The following is a 20,609-nucleotide window of genomic DNA, read 5'->3' on the forward strand; positions in this document are numbered from 1 at the left end:
TTAGACAATTCCCTTCAATTTGATGTATAGAAAGTATAGCATTGTATACCAAAAACTTACAGAAATATCCATTTTGTAAAAAAAAAATCAATTTCATTTATGTTGGAATGTTTACGTTTTGACACAGCAAAGCGCTTGAAAAGGAAGTGCTGCCAGATTTGTTTCCAACGAGATTGAATAAAGTTTTGAGCAATGTGACTTGAACAAAAAACTTTTTTTTCCTCAAATGAACTCATTTTTTCAATTTTAAAATTTTAAAGGTTCATGTTTCTGGCCACTGTCATGACCAGGTGGCCACTTGGCCTCGCCGGAACCGGTTCCGCCGGATTCCGTGAAACCTGTGTGCGGTTATTTGGCGGATTGTTTCGAACCTCATTATGCTGCATATCAAATGCCATGAAATTTCGAAAGGAAATAAGTTTGACCATTTTCATGACCAGGTGGCCACTTGGCCTCGCTGGAACCGGTTCCGCCGGATTCCGTGGAACCCGTGTGCGGTCATTTGGCGGATTGTTTCGAACCTCATTATGCTGCATATCAAATGCCATGAAATTTCGAAAGGAAATAAGTTTGACCATTTTCATGACCAGGTGGCCACTTGGCCTCGCCGGAACCGGTTCCGCCGGATTCCGTGGAACCCGTGTGCGGTCATTTTGCGGATTGTTCCGAACCTCACTATGCTGCATATCAAATGCCATGAAATTTCGAAAGGAAATAAGTTTGACCATTTTCATGACCAGGTGGCCACTTGGCCTCGCCGGAACCGGTTCCGCCGGATTCCGTGAAACCTGTGTGCGGTTATTTGGCGGATTGTTTCGAACCTCATTATGCTGCATATCAAATGCCATGAAATTTCGAAAGGAAATAAGTTTGACCATTTTCATGACCAGGTGGCCACTTGGCCTCGCTGGAACCGGTTCCGCCGGATTCCGTGGAACCCGTGTGCGGTCATTTGGCGGATTGTTTCGAACCTCATTATGCTGCATATCAAATGCCATGAAATTTCGAAAGGAAATAAGTTTGACCATTTTCATGACCAGGTGGCCACTTGGCCTCACCGGAACCGGTTCCGCCGGATTCCGTGGAACCCGTGTGAGGTCATTTTGCGGATTGTTCCGAACCTCATTATGCTGCAAATCAAATGCCATGAAATTTCGAAAGGAAATAAGTTTGACCATTTTCATGACCAAGTGGCCACTTGGCCTCGCCGGAACCGGTTCCGCCGGATCCCGTGGAACCCGTGTGCGGTCATTTTGCGGATTGTTCCGAACCTCTCTATGCTGCATATCAAATGCCATGAAATTTCGAAAGGAAGTTTTTTTGACCACTTTCATGACCAGGTGGCCACTTGGCCTCGCCGGAACCGGTTCCGCCAGATTCCGTGGAACCCGTGTGAGGTCATTTGGCGGATTGTTCCGAACCTCACTATGCTGCATATCAAATGCCATGAAATTTCGAAAGGAAATAAGTTTGACCATTTTCATGACCAGGTGGCCACTTGGCCTCACCGGAACCGGTTCCGCCGGATTCCGTGGAACCCGTGTGAGGTCATTTTGCGGATTGTTCCGAACCTCATTATGCTGCATATCAAATGCCATGAAATTTCGAAAGGAAATAAGTTTGACCATTTTCATGACCAGGTGGCCACTTGGCCTCACCGGAACCGGTTCCGCCGGATTCCGTGGAACCCGTGTGCGGTCATTTTGCGGATTGTTCCGAACCTCACTATGCTGCATATCAAATGCCATGAAATTTCGAAAGGAAATAAGTTTGACCATTTTCATGACCTCGCCAGAACCGGTTCCGCCAGATTCCGTGGAACCCGTGTGAGGTCATTTGGCGGATTGTTCCGAACCTCATTATGCTGCATATCAAATGTCATGAAATTTCGAAAGGAATTATTTTTGACCAATCGACTTTTTATACATAAGAAATTTCTTGGCCGAACTTGGGGAACCAGCCGCATTGTGGACGTAATCGCCTTTTCCCGATTTTATCCTACTGTGCCTTAGCGTTCTCGATTCCGAGATTCCTTATAAAATTATAAAATTATAAAATTATAAAATTATAAAATTATAAAATTATAAAATTATAAAATTATAAAATCATAAAATTATAAAATTATAAAATTATAAAATTATAAAATTATAAAATTATAAAATTATAAAATTATAAAATTATAAAATTATAAAATTATAAAATTATAAAATTAAAATTATAAAATTATAAAATTATAAAATTATAAAATTATAAAATTATAAAATTATAAAATTATAAAATTATAAAATTATAAAATTATAAAATTATTAAATTATTAAATTATTAAATTATTAAATTATTAAATTATTAAATTATTAAATTATTAAATTATTAAATTATTAAATTATTAAATTATTAAATTATTAAATTATTAAATTATTAAATTATTAAATTATTAAATTATTAAATTATAAAATTATTAAATTATAAAATTATTAAATTATTAAATTTTTAAATTATTAAATTATTAAATTATTAAATTATTAAATTATTAAATTATTAAATTATTAAATTATTAAATTATTAAATTATTAAATTATTAAATTATTAAATTATTAAATTATTAAATTATTAAATTATTAAATTATTAAATTATTAAATTATTAAATTATTAAATTATTAAATTATTAAATTATTAAATTATTAAATTATTTAATTATTTAATTATTTAATTATTAAATTATTAAATTATTAAATTATTAAATTAATAAATTATTAAATTATTAAATTATTAAATTATTAAATTATTAAATCATTAAATTATTAAATTATTAAATTATTAAATTATTAAATTATTAAATTATTAAATTATTAAATTATTAAATTATTAAATTATTAAATTATTAAATTATTAAATTATTAAATTATTAAATTATTAAATTATTAAATTATTAAATTATTAAATTATTAAATTATTAAATTATTAAATTATTAAATTATTAAATTATTAAATTATTAAATTATTAAATTACTAAATTATTAAATTATTAAATTATTAAATTATTAAATTATTAAATTATTAAATTATTAAATTATTAAATTATTAAATTATTAAATTATTAAATTATTAAATTATTAAATTATTAAATTATTAAATTTTTAAATTATTAAATAATTAAATTATTAAATTATTAAATTATTAAATTATTAAATTATTAAATTATTAAATTATTAAATTATTAAATTATTAAATTATTAAATTATTAAATGATTAAATTATTAAATTATTAAATTATTAAATTATTAAATTATTAAATTATTAAATTATTAAATTATTAAATTATTAAATTATTAAATTATTAAATTATTAAATTATTAAATTATTAAATTATTAAATTATTAAATTATTAAATTATTAAATTATTAAATTATTAAATTATTAAATTATTAAATTATTAAATTATTAAATTATTAAATTATTAAATTATTAAATTATTAAATTATTAAATTATTAAATTATTAAATTATTAAATTATTAAATTATTAAATTATTTAATTATTTAATTATTAAATTATTAAATTATTAAATTATTAAATTATTAAATTATTAAATTATTAAATTATTAAATTATTAAATTATTAAATTATTAAATTATTAAATTATTAAATTATTAAATTATTAAATTATTAAATTATTAAATTATTAAATTATTAAATTATTAAATTATTAAATTATTAAATTATTAAATTATTAAATTATTAAATTATTAAATTATTAAATTATTAAATTATTAAATTATTAAATTATTAAATTATTAAATTATTAAATTATTAAATTATTAAATTATTAAATTATTAAATTATTAAATTATTAAATTATTAAATTATTAAATTATTAAATTATTAAATTATTAAATTATTAAATTATTAAATTATTAAATTATTAAATTATTAAATTATTAAATTATTAAATTATTAAATTATTAAATTATTAAATTATTAAATTATTAAATTATTAAATTATTAAATTATTAAATTATTAAATTATTAAATTATTAAATTATTAAATTATTAAATTGAAATTATAATAGGAGTGGACAAGTGGGCAGCTGGTCATGAAAATGGTTAAAAATAATTCCTTACAAAATTTCATGGCATTTGATATGTAACATGATTGGGATCAAAACAATCCACCAAATGACCGCACCCGGATTCACGGAATCCGACGGAACCGGTTCCGTAGTGGACAAGTGGCCATCTGGTCATGGAAGTGGTCACAAATAATTCCTTACAAAATTTCATGGCATTTGATATGTAACATGATTAGGATCAAAACAATCCACCAAATGACCGCAGCCGGATTCACGGAATTCGACGGAACCGGTTCTGGAGTGGACAAGTGGCCATCTGGTCATGGAAGTGGCCACAAATAATTCCTTACAAAATTTCATGGAATTTGATATGTAACATGATTAGGATCAAAACAATCCACCAAATGACCGCACCCGGATTCACGGAATCCGTTGGAACCGGTTCCGGAGTGGACAAGTGGCCACTCGGTCATGGAAGTGGTCACAAATAATTCCTTACAAAATTTCATGGCATTTGATATGTAACATGATTAGGATCAAAACAATCCACCAGATGACCGCACCAAGATTCACGGAATCCGACGGAACCGGTTCCGGAGTGGACAAGTGGCCATCTGGTCATGGAAGTGGTCACAAATAATTCCTTACAAAATTTCATGGAATTTGATATGTAACATGATTGGGATCGAAACAATCCACCAAATGACCGCACCCGGATTCACGGAATCCGTTGGAACCGGTTCCGGAGTGGACAAGTGGCCACTCGGTCATGGAAGTGGTCACAAATAATTCCTTACAAAATTTCATGGCATTTGATATGTAACATGATTAGGATCAAAACAATCCACCAGATGACCGCACCCGGATTCACGGAATCCGACGGAACCGGTTCCGAAGTGGACAAGTGGCCATCTGGTCATGGAAGTGGTCACAAATAATTCCTTACAAAATTTCATGGAATTTGATATGTAACATGATTGGGATCGAAACAATCCACCAAATGACCGCAGCCGGATTCACGGAATTCGACGGAACCGGTTCTGGAGTGGACAAGTGGCCATCTGGTCATGGAAGTGGCCACAAATAATTCCTTACAAAATTTCATGGAATTTGATATGTAACATGATTAGGATCAAAACAATCCACCAGATGACCGCACCCGGATTCACGGAATCCGACGGAACCGGTTCCGGAGTGGACAAGTGGCCATCTGGTCATGGAAGTGGTCACAAATAATTCCTTACAAAATTTCATGGAATTTGATATGTAACATGATTGGGATCGAAACAATCCACCAAATGACCGCACCCGGATTCACGGAATCCGTTGGAACCGGTTCCGGAGTGGACAAGTGGCCACTCGGTCATGGAAGTGGTCTCAAATAATTCCTTACAAAATTTCATGGCATTTGATATGTAACATGATTAGGATCAAAACAATCCACCAGATGACCGCACCCGGATTCACGGAATCCGACGGAACCGGTTCCGGAGTGGACAAGTGGCCACTCGGTCATGGAAGTGGTCACAAATAATTCCTTACAAAATTTCATGGAATTTGATATGTAACATGATTAGGATCGAAACAATCCACCAAATGACCGTACCCGGATTCACGGAATCCGTTGGAACCGGTTCCGGAGTGGACAAGTGGCCACTCGGTCATGAAAATGATCAACATAGACTCTTCACAAAATTTGAGAACAATCGACATAAAAAAATTCTCAAAATTAATTTGAGTTAATAAAAATCAAACTTGATTTACTGGCAGCACTGCCATGATGAGCAAAAAAGCGCTCCCGGGCCATGCACTCTCCCCTTAATGCATTGTCCACGTGGATACTTTAAGGGGGGGGGGAGGGTATTAGGGAGCGTTCTTTTATTACGTAACGCAGTTGGGGGGGGGGGGAATCGGAGGCCGTGTTACGCTCCATACAAAATTTTTAAAATTTGTATGGAAATTTTGTTACGAGGGGGGAAGGGGGTCTAAAAATCCGATTTTATGCGTTACGTAATAAAAGACTGCTCCCTTAGCGATTGTCTACGCTCCATAAACACATTTTTTGCATGAACAATTGTCCGCAAGGGAGGTGGGTGGGTTTAGAATTTTCAAAAAAGTGTCTACGTGGATGTGGATAAGGTGTCATCCATTAAGTACGTCACATTAAAATTAGCCAAAATTTACTCTGCCCCCCCTTCGTCACGATTTCCCTATGCTTTAACACGCAATGTCACGCTTGCTCAAAACCCCCCTCTTCCCTCAGAACGTGACGTACTTTATGGATGACGCCTAATGGACGTTCCTTAAGAATTAAATCGAAATAATGTAATAAAATATTGCCCAGTCAGTCCCAAAACCTCAAATCAACAATTTGACTTCTATCAATTCTCAATGTATACATACATCATAATGAGTAAAATTGGCGTATACATCATTGTTTGTTTGCTTAATAAAATGGGCCCCAGAGCAGTTTTTTGAAAAATTCTTTCGTCAGGAGGTAGCTTTTAAGATTCTTTATCAGACTGTACAATAAAATTGAAAATGTCCAAAATGGCGTATACATCATATCGCCATAAAACGGCAGTTCAGGCTAAATTTATTGAAAAGAACACATCTTTTTAAATGATCAAAAATGAAAGGGGTCGTACCGCCCTTCCGCCACTAGTTATCAAAAAAGGGATTCGTGATCAAGCACCAAAATTACCACTTAGAAACAAGGGTCCTGATTTTCGGTTCAATGAACAGAAACCACTCACTCATCGCCTATCCATTCGTCGCCTATTCCAACCCGCTAGCATTCATGAGCGAATGAGTCTCGCAAGCAGCCAGCGAGTGGCCCAAACTGTTCACATCGTGAAAATATTTGCCTACTCCGTCGCTCGACGACACTCACACACTACCATGCTCAGCGAAAAGCAACTCTCACACACTACCATGCTCAGCGAAGAGCAACTCTCACAAAATGCCAGCGCGGCAGTCTTTTTGTCTTCACGCCCTCAGTTTGCCATCAATTTGATTTTTTCTCGGTGGAAGTTTCTTTGAATGGTGTCTATAATGTTATGAAATCAAAATAAATGCACAATTTAATTGATAACATTGATTTTAGGCAACCCAAATCAATGAGTATAACGCAGCGCATCAGAGAAAAAATGTTTTCAGTTCAGAGTGATCGGAGACGATCGGCCTGTCTGAACCGTTCGGAGACTGAGCCAATCAGAGAGAGAGAGAAGAGTAGAAAAGAGAGTGTTCGGGAGCGAATGGTGATAGAGTGACAAACGGTAGGAATCCATCAGGGCAGTATCGCGTCGCCTGCTATTTGTGCTCGCGAATGGAGTGGTTGATTTTGAGCAATCAGGACCCTTGCTTAGAAAAAAGTTTCACCGGAATCGAAGAGGATCGGGTCATTTTTTCCGATTTCGTGAGAGTTGGCAAAGAATAGCCCATAACGAAAATGTATATAACGAAAATCACTTTGAAATGTATATAACGTATATAATGTATATAATGTTATTCAAAAATAAACTTGTTACTACGGGTTTTCTAAAATGTCTTTGAAATTACATGACTTTGATATTTGTCATCCTAACATTTCACAAAGATTTCGTGATTCAATTTTATTTTGAAAATCATAGCGATAATTGCGTCAGTTAGAAATGTAGAATTATTAATTTTTCCAAAATACGAAAAATTTAAACTAAAAGGAATGCATCCAATTATTTTTCGAAATTCTCAATTTAAAAAAAAATAAATGTCAAATTGCAAGTAATTCGTAAATGATAACAATCGTTTTGTTAATAAAATGCATGCAATTAAAATTTAATAAATGTTTTAAAAAAATCATCCTTTAATGACTATAATTTCAAAACAAGAGCATTTTAAGTTAATTTTTTTTTTGCTTGCAAATTTTATTTAATACTCAAAAACGTTATTAGAAAATTTTCGAACTGTATTTACATTTTTTTTGAAAAGTTATTGTTTTTTCTACACTTTCCCATGGCAAACAAATGGAGATACCATTTCGTTTGAAAGATCCCAGGTGTTCGAATATTAAGTTACATAAATTTGGACATATGTAAAACAGTACGCGTAGAAAATTTGTTTTTTTTTTAATGGAACTAATTAGTGTGGAACTAACGAATGTGTCCACGTGGTTTATGGATGGCCCCCTAAACTTAAAGGTTTAAAAACATATCTTGATGGCATTTTTTTAACATTCCAGATTTTATTTTGATTGCTTGCCTTTTATTGACGATAGTTATCATTTGTAAATTAAATGCAATTTACAGTGTATTTTTTGTTATTAAGAATTGCGAAAAAAATGTCGATACTTTTCTTTTAGTTTTAATTTTTCATATCTTTGGCATTTAAGCTTGACGAAAAGATGTGTTCAGATCTTTAAATTTTTACCAATAAATATGCAAAGTTTCAGTTTAAGCAAAAAAATAAAACGTTTTTTTCCTTATCTACATTGGAATTTTGTTTTGCTCATGTTCGAAGGATTGCAGCCGCAAAAAAATTGTCTGTTTCGGTCTTTTGAAAACGTTTTGTAATACAAGCATACTTGTGATTTATTGTGTTTAATGGATTCGGTGCCGTTTCATGCTTGCTCTGAAATGTTCAATAAATTTCTGGATATTTTATTTTTACACATATTTTATAACAGAAATCTGGCTCAATTTCATATTTTTATGCTCCCTAATTATTTTACAGCTTTCGGAAAGTCCAAGGAAAGTCATTTCAAGAATCTTTTGATCCTCGAATAACCTCACTTCCATTGTTTCATATTGATCCTAAATATTTTTGGTGCATTTTTTGTTAAAATTTTGTAAATTATTGGTAGGACCTGTTTTTCAAAGTCCAATCATTATCTTTTGCCTATTTGATTTTTTATTATATTTTTTTTATTTGTTTGTTTTCACATTTTATTACAATACAATAATAAGTTGCAACAATTTCTTTAAAACATTGCACAGTAGTCCAGATCGCAAAAAATAAATGGAAATGGATTTTCCGAAAAATTGTGAAGTTTTTGAGCTTTGGTGTCTTCAAAAGAATTGTTGCAAATGGAAAAGGGCAACTTTAAATTTGGTTAAAAATTAGGGTGGTTCATGATTTTGAAAATCTAACTCCTCAGGAATATTTTTGGGATTTTTTCGTCTTCTAGAAAGTTGTTGGGCTTGCCAATCCAAGCAACTTTGTCGATGACGCCAACATTTTATCTTGCAATCTACGCCTTCTACGACCATATTTAGAGAAAGCATCTGAGCAAACCACCAAAAATAAGTTTTTTGAACGTAGCAATTCAGGGTTAAGTGTTAGAGAAAAGTGATGTTTGAGGCACTTTTAGATCTCCAAAACATGAACATTTTTATTTTTTGACAATTTATGATGAATTTATGAAGATGCAAATTTAAAACTCAAATATTTCAAAAGGAGCAGGCCAAATTTTAAGCGTCAGGTTGTATTCGAAAGAGGATATCTAGCATTATGAACGCTTAAAAAATCTAATTTTCAAGGGAAAATTGTATGGGATCACCCTAACGAAATTCTAAAATTGTCCGACTGTATGTTTTTCCGTGTAATTTTGCCCGCTGAATCTGAATCTGCCCTCAGAATTGAGCCAAGGTGTCAAAAAATCGATTTTTGGTAATATTTTGGGTTACTATGTAAAATTGTCATAATTTTGCGATCTGGACCACTGTGCATTGTGCAACAATACCTATAAAACAATTGTAAAGTTGACCCCGAAAAAAAAGTTCTTCTTTACAATGCTTTTGGAAGATTTTAAAATTGGAATTTAAATAGTTTTTTGGCGAATTTTTAGATTGCAATTTACCTTAAATTGGGTTTTAAAGGATCAAAGTTTCAACAAAAAACTCATCACTAGTCGTTTAGATTCCTTTCCTACTTCTTTCTTAACCCTTAATTGCTGTCGCTACAATTTTATCGGGCTAACGAGAAAACACCCAACTCTGTCAACGAAAAAAAAAAAGAATTGGAAATTTGGGGGTGGGCAGCGCATTTTGTTTGTTTATTTATCACGCAACAACATCAGCATTTGAGCGTGGAATTTCCATCACCCGTGAGGGGGCTAAAGTGCCACCCCGCACTGGCTGACAAGAGCGTCTGTCGTCACGCAATTTTCGCGGTTTCACTCCCAAGAGGAATTTTCGCCACGAAAGAGAGAGAGAGTTTAGCTGCAGGACATAATTATGACCCACCCTTCTCCAATAATGAGTGGGTCCTTGGGGTGGTGATGGAATATTTTTTCGGTTCTTTTGCCAAACAAACGAATGCCACTATAATTATCCAATTTGTGGGTTTTTGTGTAGGGAGGAAAAGTGAATTGCAGATAATAATTTGTTTCATTGAAGAAATTACGATTATGAAGTATCGATCTAGCTTAAAAAGCCAAGTAAAATGTAACATTTTTTCAAGTTATCTTAAACTATCCGATTTAAGTTTAAGTACTTCATTCTATATTTTTTTGTTTTATGTAATTATTTTTATTTTTATCAATGCTAAATTTAAAGATAATAATTTGTTTCATAGAAGAAATTACGATTAGGAAGCTTCGATCTAGGCTTAATGGGTGAAGAAATATGTTTTTGTAATTTTATAAATTTTTCCAGTTTATTTGTTTTACTTCATTCTACTACGTTTTGTTTTTTATGTAATTGTTTATTTTTATCAAAGCTTAATTTACCTTATTGTAGCATTACTCTGTAGGTTAGAAATGCAGAAAACTTATCTACGTGTTTGGTTTTGCAAAGCATGATCCAGCTAACTTGAGAACTCTCATCACGATTGCACTATGAAGATGAGCCCTACAACCGAGCAAAACAAATCTAAGAAATGCAACACAATGTAGAGAATCCGTAATTTGGTATTGTACAAAACCACAAAATCTTACGTGCTTTGATTTCAATTCCTGTTATTCTATCTTTTTCTGGCAAATCTATCTTTCACTGGGAAATTGTTTTTCACTTTCTTCAATTTTATGAAGTTTGATTCTACGAAGCTCATAAAACTCAACAAAACTGCAACTCCCCCTACGAAGTGCGGAGGCATTTTCCACTTCATAAAACAGGCCCACGCGATGGAAGAAACGAACTTCCGTGGGGCCACCCACCAAACCAACGCGCAGTCGTTCCATTGTAATGCGAAGCTTTCCTGACCTTTTTTTTTCTTCGGTGTCACATTAAGGGCAAATTTAAACGCTGAAACACTTTCCATTTTCACGGCGACTAAAAAGTGAGGTTACGGGCACGGTCGAGCAGCGTTGAACGGCAATTTCCTCCAGACACCAATCTGCCAAGTCGGCCTCGTTTGCAGGGCAATAATAATTATGAAAATTTTATTGTTATTATCCCTAGGAGTCAACGCGACAGCAGCAGCTTTGGCGATGGAGAAACGGTTTAAGTTTTGCTGGGTGGATTTTTGACCTCCATTTTCTGGTTAGTTTCATTTTTCTTTAAAATTTCATTCAATTTTGGGAAGAACATCACAATTCAAAATTCATCGAAATCGTAACTGGAAAAAAATCATTCTGAAAAATAAATTTGAACTATTATTATAGTAAAACTTTCAATGACATAATTCATATGAATTACTTGGGCACTGTGCACTAATATTATTAATTTTTACTTCAAAAAATATGTACATATATGTGTACTGCATTTTGTTAACTTAATATTCACAGAGTTAAACTAACAATTTTTATCCTAACATTCCAAATTAAAAAGTATGAACAAAGCTCAACACACATTTAAAAATGTAAATAACAATGCTCGTAGACCTATGTTCATCGACTCAGAATCGAAAACTGAACAAATGTCTGTGTGTGTGTGTGTGTGTGTGTGTGTGTGTGTGTGTGTGTGCGTATTCCCCTTGGTGCTCAAAATTCTTGCCAAGTTTTCTCGGCACTGGCTGATCCGATGTGAGTCAAACAAGTTGCATTCGGTCCGATTGGGTGCCCCATGCTGCACTATTGAATTGTTTGAAGATCCGATAGTAGTTCAAAAGTTACGTATAAAAAAGTGTCAAAGTTGCGAATCGGGTGCTGGAATTTTGATGCCGGATCTCACTTAAATGCATATAAACTATGTCCGGATCCATCATCCAACCCATCGTTGGTTAGGTAATCATAAGACCTTTCCAATGATTTCAAAACATTGAAGATCTGGCAACCCTGTCTCGATTTATGACCACTTAAGTGATATGTATGTACTTTTTTGAAGCCGGATCTCACTTAATTGCATGTAAACTATGTCCGGATTAATCATCCGATCTATCGTTGGTTAGGAAATTAAAAGACTTTTCCAATGATTCCAAAACATTGAAGATCTGGCAACCCTGTCTCGATTTATGACCACTTAACTGATATTTATGTACTTTTTTGAAGCCGGATCTCACTTAAATGCATGTAAACTATGTCCGGATCCATCATCCGACCCACTGGTGGTTAGGTAATCAATAGACATTCCAATAAGTCCAAAACATTGAAGATCTGGCAACCCTGTCTCGAGATATGAACACTTAAGTAATATTTATGTACTTTTTAAAAGCCGGATCCCACTAAAATGTATGTAAACTATGTCCGGATTCATCATCCAACCCATCGTTGGTTAGGTAATGAGTCTTTCCCATGAGTCCAAAATATTGAAGATCTGGCAACACTCAGTCTCAAGTTATGATCGCTTAAGTGACATTTGTGTATTTTTTATTGTGAAATAGATGGAATTTGTGTCCAAACCCATCATATCACCAAATGTTGGTAAAAAGTGAGGAAGGCACCAACCACATAGGTGGATTAAGTTAGTTTTTTATATTATTTTAAATTTTTGTGAAAAATGTGAATAACACATAAATTTACACATTTCACAAGTAATAATCAATTATTTTTAAAAATCAATAGATCTGTCAACATTTTTTGACGTTGTAGAGATTAGCTGAAAAAGTAAATAAAAAATATTGTAAAGTTCTAGGGGAACGGCATGTAATTCTATCGGGCACCTTATGTTGGCATATCAGCGTTCGATAACCGCTTCTAAAAAGCTTGTTCTACCTTATAAAGCAATTATTAGCTTAATAAGAAGTTGTCAAACATGTTTTTTTTCAAAACTTGCGCAATTAAATTTGCTAGAATACACAGTAAAAAAATGTTTAAATTTGGGAGGTGTAATTTTGGAAGGTTGAATATTACCTCTTTTATGATGTAATTTTGCCTCATTTTAGACTGAAAAAGTAACATTACATAACAAATGGTAAAATTACACATTTTCAGTGGTAAAATTACAACTTTTTTTTCTGACATGAAAGATATACCCCATTCCAGATATAATATTACCATGATTTTTTTTAACTGTGTAGTGAAAAATTGAAAATTGCAAGGAATTAGAACCAAATGCTTTACCTGCCAACATACAAGAATTTCTCCAATTAACCAATTTTCAATGAAAATCGTTTTTTCGAGGTATTTTTATAATGAAACTACACAGTAAAAGTTGTATGGTAATGTTACATCTGGGAACCCGGGCAGACGGTAATAACTAAATTCATGCCAATTCAATAACAAATATTGTTAAAATAACAGAAAGTGTTATGGAATCTTCTTGAAAAATCCATTTTTGCATAAGAGTTTAATAACAGTTTATGTTATCATAACAAAATTTTTTATTGGTCTGATATTGGTTGAAATCCAAAACAACTTTGGAATAACATTTATTGTTATGGGAGAATAACTCCAACTGTTATTGGGATGATCGGATTAGTTGCTAAAATAACAAAAAATAATAACAAAGATTTGTTCGAAGAATAACTAAAAATGTTATTAGTCTGTTATCACAATAACAATCCATTAACAAAAAAATCATAACGACGAATAACAAATCTTGTTATAAATAACAGAAAATGTTATTGGCCTAGTATTTTGAAATGTAAAAATTTTTATTCCCAAGTTATTTCCGTCTGCTCGGGAAGAGTTACATCTTTTATGACAGAAAAAATGTGTAATTTTACCTCTGAAAATGTTTAGTTTTACCAATTTTCTGGTGTAATGTCACTTTTTCACTCTACACTGCAAAATTTACACATTTTTTTACTGTGTATGTTGACGAACTCCACATGTCTTTGAAATGCAATCGAAAATCTGAATATTTTCTGTATTTTTATCAAAGTTAAGTCAAATCAATTTGGATAAAAATAATAGGAAATCCGTGAAAAAATAAAAAATAAATTGAAGTAAATTTTGAATTCTTTTCCCCCGTCGTGTTTTTTTTTTCATTTTTTTATATTGTAGTTGACTTACAATGTTTAGTTTTTGATTTCAATTAGAGTACGAAAGATTTATCTAAGTCAAGTAAAGAATTTAACAAGTTGTGCTTTTCAGAAACCATTTCTATACACAATGTATATGTAAAAAAAAAAAATATTTGAAAATAAAACCTCGGTTTTTTATAAAACTGGTACACTGAACCATTATAAAAAAATACTACAATCTTATGTAACTTTTGTTAGAATAGTCACATCAAATATGTTCAAATTTTAAATGTCGTGGATTTTTATTACATATCTTTAATGCTTTAATTATCAATGTTTGGAAATGGCTAAAAAGTCGGATTTGACAAATTTTGTGAATAAAATAATGTTGACTAAATATGAAAGTTATTACAATTTAAACTCAATTTTGCAATTAGATTTGTACTCAGCAGATTCAACTTCTAGTGAAAAAATGTTTGATTTTAAATTAAAAATCTCTATATTCAAATCTAGTCATGGTAAAAAAAACTATAAGTGTCCTTTTCATAAGTCTACCAACTCTAGCTGCCCGCAATTATTTTATTAGGTTTTGGAATTTAGGACATATACAAAACTGAGAGCTTGAAAATATCTCTTTGGCATTACATCACTTTAAATCGCTTTAAGCATTCTTAAAATAAACTGCGATTTACTGAATCAAATCTTTACTCATATAAAACTTGTAATTTTCTAATTTTCAAGCTTGAAAAAAAATATCTGTTGATCTGTTTTCTTTTTTTCTAAGATTCAAACAGGAATTCTGTGTGTTCAATTGGTATAAAAGAAAATTATTTACTATTTATTAGATTAAATGCATTTTTTTCTGAAATGACTTTCACAAAAATGAAACGTGTTTTCAACCAACGATGTTTTCTTTAATTTGGAACGGTTGGTCAACTAGGGTAGCTACCCAAAAAAAAAAAAAAAACGGTGTACCTTCCACAGATCTTGTTATCCTTCGGAAAGCTCACAACCACATCAACGGCGGACGTGGCAATCTCTAACGAAGCTCACTTTGCTGCTCACATGAAAGAACGGTAGATTTTCTCTAGTTTTTCCTGGTTTATTTTATTTTTCTTCTGCCATGGGTCCGCCCCAAAGAATAATTAAAATATAACCCATGGTTAGCGTTTAATCAAATTTCCGCCAAAAGCGAATTTCACCGAGATTTCCTTTTTTCTGTGTGTGAGTGTGTGTTTTCTTTCCCCCCCCGCTTTCTCTCTTTCTATCTTTCTAGCAAAGCTAACATTTTCTGATTAAAATATCGTGCATCTCCCACGAGACCAACTTTCCCGGTATCCGCGGTGGAAAAAAGATGAAAGAAAGTGCCCTCTCTCTGACGTTTTTTTACTCACCAGTTTGGGTTCAGAGAAAATTATAGGGCTCTGATTTTGCGCAACTTGCGCAACGTTTATTGCATTCCGGGCGAAATTTGAATGAATTAATCTGTCTAACTAGATTGGAAAAATGGCGCAGCCTTACCTTTTTTTTTGGTTCGCTCGGTTGGAGAAAATCCCTCAAAGATCATTGAAATTATTCAGTGGGGACTAAAAAAACTGTATCTATAGGAAAACCACAAAGCACATGTTGAAGATTAGTCCTTTTACAAATAGTGAATCTGTAGTGTTTTTATTTTATAATTTAATATTTACTTTTCACAACAGTAGTTTCCTTCCTATTGCTTAATTACATGTGTGTCAGACATTCCAGTTAAAATATCAAGCCAACGTGACACATTTATCAGTGGTGTGTCTATAATCTGAGTAAAGTTCACGGTGTCCAGTTATTATCGGTTTCAATCGTCCGTCAAACGGTAAATACATTTTCACCCAACTAAACCCCCCTCCTCTGCTGCACTGATTTCGTGCTACTGGAAACTTGATGGTACCGCAGCATCCGTTGACTGCTGCACTCAGTACACATCATATTACGCATACTTGCCCACACCTTCATATGAAAGCACACGTACGTTTGAGTATGTTTGTGCGTTTGCGTGCCGTGTAATCTGTCTGTGACAACTTACCGGTGAGCGGTGAGTAACTTTGTAAAATTAATTGTGCCACCAACCTAGGATAGATACAAAGTGCAATGTTGGAAATCTGTTATTTTTAACTAGAAAATGTTATTTTTTAAATATTATTGTTTATTATTTCAAAAAATGATGCTGGTCTTTCAACACCAAATAATTATTTTTTTGCAGTACAAAATTTACACCCAATTAATATATATTTACTTTGGTTGAAGTTCAAAAACAATGCTAGAGTTTTTTTTTAATAGGTCCTATAAACATATGAAACACAATAGCTTTTAGGACCTTTAAAAAAAACTCTAGAATTATTTTTTGTTGTTTTGAAATATATGACCGAAAGAAATCTTTGAAAAAACCCAGTTCACACAAAAATTATCAACGGTTGATAAACATATTTAGTTAACATAATATTGATGTTTTGAAACCCCCAATATTAGGTCGTGAGATTAAAAGTGAAAATGACTTATGAAACTATTTGTATCTGATTTGTAATATTATCAGTGCACTTTAAACAACTTTTCAAAATTCATCCAGTGGTTTCCACTTCACTCTTTAAAAATTCTATGAAAATAGACTGTTAAAATGCATTTTGATGTGTTGCAAATCATTTTCAGCTTGATTGAACCAGTTTAAAAGTATGTTGAACTGTTGAAATATTGCGTTGTACAAAAGCGCAAGCATGGTTATTTTAGCAAAATTTTTTTTTTGTCAAAACTAAGAATGGTTCAGGGGTGCCCAAAGTTTCTGAATAGCGGGCTAAAGCCAAAGCTCACATGGGCAGGCCAAATATGAAAAATCGTTTATTTATAATAATGAATCTTTGTTATTTTAATCTGTAGGACTGGAAAATACATCTATCTATTGAAGTATATTAAAATTTCAGGCTATTTTCACATTTTTGTCAATTCAATATTAGAAGGTGAAATTTGAAAGTTTTTCGAAAACATATTTTGAGACGGACGACATTAGCTTTGAAAAAAGTATATTGACGTAATTTTTTTTTAATATGTACAATTAAACTATCATGAAAAATCGTTACGATAGAATTTTTTAACTATCATTCCACCAATTTCAATATACATTTTGGGTGATAGTCACTCAGATTCGTAATCAAAAGGTCATGAGTTTGAATGCCAAGTGAATGGTTTCATAACAAGTTTGAGGCACAGTTAAAAAAAAAATGATGAAGTTATTGTTACAAATCAATATGGAATACTTAAATTTTCGCTATTTTTACAGCTTTTTTTTATTATTATAGAGACTTTACACCATTGTGCATTCATCTCTTCAAGGTGGATAGTGAAAGAGGAAAGATTACAGAGTTTAAAATCACTTCAATAATTATTACCATGCCTTTTTTCTAACGATTTCTAACGAAACATAGACATGTTTCAAATATTTAGCGGAATATTTAAAAAGTGAATTATCAAGTTCTTCAAGTTTATCTTTGTCCTCTTCTTCCAGGGATTTAGAAGTTATCTCACAACACTTTTTTTTAATAATATTTTGCTTTTATGACATCTTCATCTTCTTCATCTGTTTCTTCTGCAGCCATCTCTCTTCGTTTTATGCCTGAAAGCGCTTTCGACGGCGGGTGTGCTTAGAAAGCACGGTCTCGAATCCATCGTTGTTTTCTTCTTCAATTTCACTTGTTTCCATTGCATTTTGTTCTGGTTTACTGTTGTTGCTTTTACTGCTGCTGCTGCTTGGCTCAGGTTCAATCGGTTGTGTACTGCTTTTTTGGTTCACCTTTTTACTCGAATCCGCACATTTTTTGTTCTTTGCTTTGAGTTTGCAAAGCGATTTTTTGCCTATAATCGTCACTGCTGCAGCAGCATTGTTTATAGTGATTGATTTCGGCGTTGGCTGTTTCAGCAACATCCGCAGGGTCCGAACTCCATTTGGAATCCCTGGGAAGAAGTTAATCCAGCGGTCGTTGGTGATGGTCAAAATTTCGCCGTATTTACTCATAACTTTGACTACGTCATCATTGCTTATGCCTAGAGGTAGGTCAAGCAAACGAACTTCCGTAGCGTTGTTGTCCAGGTAAATCGGGATTTTGCAACCCTGATAAACCAGAGGTTTGTCGATGATGGACGAGGCCATTGCTGAGTCGGCGAACTGCAACACGGCTATTTTTCTTCTATTGCATAATTGCAATGCTCGCAAGTTTTCTTGGTTTACTTGAAGGTCTGCGAGAAATTTTTTTAACAAGCTTTGGGCTTGGTTGGTTTTGGAGTTGACAAAAATCCAGAACCACACTGTTTTTGTCTACGGAGCACATTTTAAAAAAAGCGGCGACGCGCACACAAACTGCGGACTGGCGTTGAGAATGCGACTTGTAAGGTCGGCGGTTACTTTGCAACTGATTTTTTACAGTTTTCTACTTTAGTAAAATTTGAACTTTTTATAACTCATTGAAAAAAAAAAGTTAATATGTTGACGAAATTTATTATTTTAAATAAAAAAGTAACAATGTGAAATTGTTCCAATGTGATGACTTTTTTAAACTTTATGCTTGTACCGTAAAGTTTGGATAAAAAAAAATTAAAAATCAATAATTTCTAATAACAAAAAATTAAAAGGATGTCAAAAAATTGTTTATAGTAAACTTGTATTATTAAAAATTATAAAATCACTTTAAAGACGGTTCAAAGGCCATTTTACATGAAATGGTGACAAGAAAATTGAAAATTTTGGAAAATCTCTAAAGATTCTCTCGATTCTTTTGGCAATAAAAAGTAACTGTGCCAATTTTGAGGCAAATCGGTTAAAGTTGAAGGGTCGCCTTTTATCGTTAAAGTTTGTATGGAAAAAATCGCAAAAATGTATGGGGAAAAACATTGCTTCAGGATTCAGAATTCTTCTGTTTTTCTGCATACATTTTTGCAATTTTCCCCTTATAAACTTCAACGATAAATAAAAAAGCGACCCCTTAACCTTAACCGATTTGGCTCAAAATTGGCACATATATTTATTTTTGTCTAAGGAATCGAGTCAGAGGGTATCTCTGATGTAGATTTTTTTTGTCACCCTAATGAACACATAAAATGGGTCCGCGGGCCATAAATAATCACCTCACCCAAAATTTACTGGAAACACACTTCAATTGAGAAACATGGTACTTAGATTTTGATTGATTTGGCGAAATCTGATTTTAAAAAATCAGAACCTCAAATGTCCATTTAGACTGTGTATTTCATCAAGATCAGATCCAAACTGGAAACTATAAATAGCTTTGTTGAATATTTGCCCAAGTTTTTTTTTTTATAAGACTGAAAACTTCACATTACTCCGTCAAATTTTCTGGGGTTACAAATTCTCGGGATTTCCCGAGAAATGTCAAATCAATCGAACATTTTTCTAAGAAATAAAATTCTACAGAACTTTTTTTTTAAATTTTATAACATGTCCTTCAAATCGTTAAATCTACAGAAAAAGTGTTTGTAAAGTGAAAAAAATGAATCCTTACTTCACAAAAAAAATTAAATAGAATATTATTACGAATAACACTGACACAAGTTGACAAAAAAATCATGCAAAAATATTATTTTTTTTATTGCAAATAACTTCTCCAGAACATGTCTTGTTGGATTCAGCTCAAGAATAAATTATAAATCTTTAAATTTATCTTGAAAAACGAGCTTCTAGAGCTTTTTTAAGTTAAAATACTTTTTCATGAAATCACGACTCAAAGTTTGGATCGAGTTTTTGAACTATGTTTTCATTCTATCTATAATACGGAGTGTTTTTTTAATGATTGTTTATGGTTCTGTTTCCGTGACAGGTCTTCAACCTAATAAATTACTTCCGTTAAAACAATTATCACAGCACATTTTTTTTTTAAATTAATCGATATTTTTTACAAATTTCTCAGGAAATGGGATATATGTTTTCGGGAAACCCCGGGAATTCCCTAGAAGGGAAAATGGACGCTCTTATCTTTTGCATTAAAATAAGTTTTTAAATTGTTAAATTTTTGCAAAAGCATGTTATAAAATTAAATAAAAAATGTGAAGATATCTATTTTACGCTCACATTCCTGTCACGTTAAGGACAACTTGCATCGCTCGTTCGTGTGCAGTAATGACATCGTTAACTGACACAAACACACACACATACACTCACATACTGTCACCAGCTTCCACGATCGAGCGTGATGCATAATGAACTAGGGCGAACGTGATTTATGACTTTATGAATAAATTTAC

The sequence above is a fragment of the Culex quinquefasciatus genome, chromosome 2 (genome assembly GCF_015732765.1).
Source record: "Culex quinquefasciatus strain JHB chromosome 2, VPISU_Cqui_1.0_pri_paternal, whole genome shotgun sequence".
Classification (NCBI taxonomy): Eukaryota; Metazoa; Arthropoda; class Insecta; order Diptera; family Culicidae; genus Culex; species Culex quinquefasciatus.